We start from the raw sequence: 5,436 nt of genomic DNA on the forward strand, positions 1-5,436 counted from the left end.
TCGCCCCAGCGTCCCGGTGGGCAGGTGACAAGGAGTTGCCCCAGCGTCCCGGTAGGCAGATGTTCAGTCCCTGGTCACCCCAGCGTCTCGGTTGGCAGGTAACTGTGTGTTTGAGATTGTGTGCTTCTTGGTATGTTTGACTGTATATATGTGTGAGTGTCAGTTTGTATGATTTTATGCGTGACTGCCTGAGTGTATGTTTGAATGCTTGCGAGTGTTGGCAGTGAATGGAGTCCTGGTCACCCCAGCGTCCCGGTAGGCAGGTGATCGTTCTACGGTCGCCCCAGCATCCTGGTGGGCAGGTGTCAAGGAGTTGCCCCAGCGTCCCGGTAGGCAGGTGTCCATTCCCTGTTCTTCCCAGCGTCCCGGTTGGCAGGCAAATGTGTGTTTGAGAACGTGTGACTCTTGGTATGTTTGACTGCATACATGTGTAAGTGCCTGTTTGTATGTTTGTATATGTGACTGCCTGAGTGCATGTTTGAATGCTTGTCAGTGTTGGCAGTGAATGGAGTCCTCGTCACCCCAGCGTTCCGGAAGGCAGGCGATCGTTCTACGGTCGCCCCAGCGTCCCGGTGGGCAGGTGACAAGGAGTTGCCCCAGCGTTCCGGTAGGCAGGTGTCCATTCCCTGGTCTCCCCAGCGTCCCGGTTGGCAGGTAAATGTGTGTTTGAGATTGTGTGCCTTTTAGTATGTTTGACTGCATACATGTGTGAGTGCCTATGTGTGTGTTTGTACGTGTGACTGCCTCTTAGTATGTTTGACTGCATACGTGTGTGAGTGCCTATTTGTGTGTTTGTACGTGTGACTGCCTGAGTGTATGTTTGAATGCTTGTTAGCGTTTGCAGTGAATGGAGTCCTGGTCACCCCAGCGTCCCGGTAGGCAGGCGATCGTTCCACGGTCGCCCCAGCGTCTCGGTGGGCAGGTGTCCTGGAGTTGCCCCAGCGTCCCGGTAGGCAGGTGCCCATTCTCAGGCCACCCAAGCGTCCCGGTTGGTAGTTGAATGTGTGTTTGAGATGATTTGCCTCTTGGTATGTTTGACTGCATACATGTGTGAATGCTGTTTCTGTGTATATATGTGTGACTGCCTGAGTGCATGTTTGAGTGCTTGTGAGTGTTTACAGTGAATGGAGTCCTGGTCACCCCAGCGTCCCGGTAGGCAGGCCATCGTTCCACGGTCACCCCAGCGTCCCGTTGGGCAGGTGACAAGGAGTTGCCCCAGCGTCCCGGTAGGCAGGTGTCCAGTCCCTGGTCACCCCAGCGTCCCGGTTGGCAGGTAACTGTGTGTTTGAGATTGTGTGCTCCTTGGTATGTTTGACTACATACATGTGTAAGTGCCTGTTTGTGTGTTTGTATGTGTGACTGCCTGAGTGAATGTTTGAATGCCTGTGAGTGTTTGCAGTGAATGGAGTCCTGGTCACCCCAGCGTCTCTGTAGGCAGGCGATCGTTCCACGGTCGCCCCAGCGTCCCGTTCGGCAGGTGACATGTAACCGATAATAGGTTGTGTAGCGGAGGACGGCGCTTCTGTTCAGGGCGTGGGTGTACCGCTTCCGCCAGTGTAACCGATAAGAGGTTGTGTAGCGGAGGACGGCTCTTCTATTTAGGGCGTGGGTGCACCACTGCCGCCAGTGTAACCGATAAAAAGTTGTGGTTACATAAGTAGGACTTAATGCGGGCGAGATAAACTCCAAAACGGGAGTTTTCTTCTATTCATTAACAATGAAGGTAACCTGGTTAACAAATATTATAAGGTACAAATGGGCCCTGTGGGCGAATAACAATATGTGCCAGGCCTTGACCTAGGGCACAAATGGCAGGCAGCTTCTCGGCCTGCCTAGCTTTGGCCAGTAGGTTCTTGACCTACCTAGCTCTGGCGACTGGCCGGTAGGCTCTTCACCTAACCAGCTCTGGCATTCGTGACATAGTTGTTATAGGTTATATAGGGGATTAGTGGGTTGTTGTAAGTAAAGGCGTTAGTCTCGCTATTCTATGCATTGGGGCCAGTTTTATATATGAGGGTTAGTCCTATAGTTGGTGGGTGTTGTTAGGTATATTATATATGTATATGTTAGTTTATGGGTAATATAATAGGGCAGTTATAATAAAGGATTTTAATAGGTTAGTCTAGTGACATTGGGTATCTATATCTTATTTGTCTTGAAATGTGCTGCGTTAGATGTATGTTCTGGGAAATGTAAGGTAAGCAAGAGGGGAGTCTCACTATGTTGCAAGTATGTGGATCACGTGCGTGGTGGGTGATGGTTAGTAATGGTTAGAGACAAGAAGTTCCCCCAGCATCCTGGTAGGCAGGTGTCCAGTCCCTGGTCACCCCAGCGTCCCGGTTGGCAGGTAACTGTGTGTTTGTGATTGCATACCTTTTCATATGTTTCACTGCATATATGTGTGAGTGCCTGTTTGTGTGTATATATGTGTGACTGCCTGAGTGCATGTTTGAATGCTTGTGAGTGTTCGTAGTGAATGGAGTCCTCGTCACCCCAGCGTCCCGGTAGGCAGGTGATCGTTACACGAACGCCGCAGCGTCACGGTCGGCAGGTGACAAGGAGATGCCCCTAGCGTCCCGGTAGGCAGGTGTTCAGTCCCTGGTCACCCCAGCGTCCCAGTTGGCAGGTAACTGTGTGTTTGAGATTGTGACCTCTTGGTATATTTGACTGCATACATGTGTGAGTGCCATTTTGTATGCTTGTACTTGTGACTGCCTGAGTGTATGTTTGAATGCTTGTGAGTGTTTGCAGTGAATGGAGTCCTCGTCACCCCAGCGCACCGGTAGGCAGGCGATCGTTTTACGATCGCCCAAGCGTCCCGGTGGGCAGGTGGCAAGGAGTTGCCCCAGCGTCCCGGTAGGCAGGTGTCCATTCTCAGGTCACCCCAGCATCCCGGTTAGCAGGTAACTGTGTGTTTGAGATTGGGCATCTTGGTATATTTCACTGTGTACCTGTGTGAGCACTTGTTTGTATGACTGCCTGAGTGTATGTTTTAATGCTTGCGAGTGTTCGTAGTGAATGGAGTCCTCGTCATCCCAGCGTCCCGGTAGGCAGGCCATCGTTCCACGGTCACCCCAGCTTCCCTGTGGGCAGGAGACAAGGAGTTGTCTCAGCGTCCCGGTAGGCAGGTGTTCAGTCCCTGGTTACCCCAGTGTCCCGGTTGGCAGGTAACTGTGTGTTTGAGATCGTGTGCCTCTTGATGTGTTTGACTGCATACATTTGTGAATGCATGTTTGTGTGTTTGTATGTGTGACTGCCTGAGTGCATGTTTGAATGCTTGTGAGTGTTTGCAGTGAATGGAGTCCTCGTCACCCCAGCGTACCGGTAGGCAGGTGATCGTTCTACGGTCGCCCAAGCGTCCCGGTGGGCAGGTGACAAGGAGTTGCCCCTAGCGTCCCGGTAGGCAGGTGTCCATTCCCTGGTCACCCCAGCGTTCCGGTTGGCAGGTAACTGTGTGTTTGAGATTGGGCATCTTGGTATATTTCACTGTGTACCTGTGTGAGCACATGTTTGTGTGACTGCCTGAGTGCATGTTTAAATCCTTGTGAGTTTTTTAAGTGAATGGGGTCCCGGGCACGCCAATGTCCCAGAAACATGTTTAGAGTGGTACTAGACTTTTTACTCCATTCACTCTTCTGCTGCAGGATGACAGGCATTTGATAAAGGGAACACATCATTTAATCCTCCGACATTTGATTCTAAAACTACAAAGTTCCGGTCCCAGTCCTTCAACCGCATTTTTGTTTTGCAACAAGCTCTCTACTTTACTAAAGTCAATTAGAACGAATTCCATTAGAAAGGTAATGTTAAATGTTTGACAACAGCAATTAATAATTTGATCGAAAAGATTTCTTTAGAATTTAAGTTTGAGAACTAAATCTCAAATGAATAATTTCATCACGTTTTAACTTCAAGAAAAAATATAAAAACAACGAAAATATAGATGCTCAATAATATGACCTCATTTATTTATGATAGGATGTGGGAATATATTTCTAATCACTATTTTGGTGAAACTGATCAGCCCAATGACAATATCCGTTCATTTCTTTCCGACACCTATAAGTTGATTTTACCCATAAAGAGAGAGAGAGAGAGAGAGAGAGAGAGAGAGAGAGAGAGAGAGAGAGAGAGAGAGAGAGAGAGAGCGTGTGTGTGTGTGTGTGTGTGTGTGTGTGTGTGTGTGTGTGTGTGTGTGTGTGTGTGTGTGTGTGTGTGTGTGTGTGTGTGTGTGTGTGTGTGTGTGTGTGTGTGTGTGTGTGTGTGTGTGTGTGTGTGTGTGTGTGTGTGTGTGTGTGTGTGTGTGTATTTGTTTGTTTGTTTTCCTATCTCTTCTATAGTTGTCCTCTCTGAGTTTCTTTTCATGACCTCTTGTTTTTCCATTGTCAGTTTTTAGTAAATCTTTTTTGTCAAGGATTTCCATTCCTTTCATGATTCTATAGTCAGTAGATCACCTCTTTCTCTTCTTTGCTCTAGTGTTGGTAGTTCTAGCCTCGATAATCTTTGTTCGTATGTTAATTTGGAAAGAGCTGGTGCCAGCTTTGTTGTTGCTCTCTGTATTCTTTCTAGTTTCCTTATATTCTTTTTAGTACTGGGTGTCCATAGTGTCGCTGCATATTCCAATTTTGGTCTAATCAATGTGACTAATATTTTTCTACCATTTCTTCATCCAAGTATTCAGTGCCGCTTTCATTGCCCTTAGTAGGTTGTATGTTTCACCTACTATTTTGTTTATATGTATGTCCGGTGTCATGTCATTGCTGATTATCACTCCAAGGTCCCTTTCCGTGTGCACTTTTTTATTTAATTTTCACCATTTTGTAATTTTTTGAAATTCTGTTTTTGCTTTTACCAAACTCCATTATGCTATACTTCTTGATATTAAAGTTCGCTTCCCACTTTTGAGTCAATTTCCAGATTGTGTCCAAGTCTGATTGTAATGAGTCACAGTCCTCATTTGTTGATACTTTCTTTAATATTTTTGCATCATCTGCGAAGAAATTCTTATAACATTCAATTACTTCGTCTATGTCGTTTACGTATATGGCAAACATGACTGGAGTCAGTACTGACCCTTGTGGAACACCACTTCTCATTTCTTCCCATTTCGAGTATTTGTCTGTAATTACTACGCTCATTTTTATCCCAGTCAGGAAGTCCTTCACCCATTTGCATAAATTACCTGCAATGCCACCTGTTGATTCTAATTTTCCTATTATTATTATTATTATTATTTTTTTTTTTGTGCGGTACTTTGTCATGTGGTAATTGTTGTTACGGGAATGGCATTGTTTACCTTGAGCTACGGCAATTTCCCGAAAGCTGGTTTAATTTCGAATCGGGAACCTTTCCTGTAACTTCGTACCACACTATCGTAATTTTGATTAATATATTATTAAACTCCCCTCCCTCTTTATTATTCATTTAAGGCTATGT

This window comes from Oratosquilla oratoria, chromosome 8 (assembly GCF_046742065.1).
Source record: "Oratosquilla oratoria isolate Oo_2021 chromosome 8, ASM4674206v1, whole genome shotgun sequence".
Taxonomy (NCBI): Eukaryota; Metazoa; Arthropoda; class Malacostraca; order Stomatopoda; family Squillidae; genus Oratosquilla; species Oratosquilla oratoria.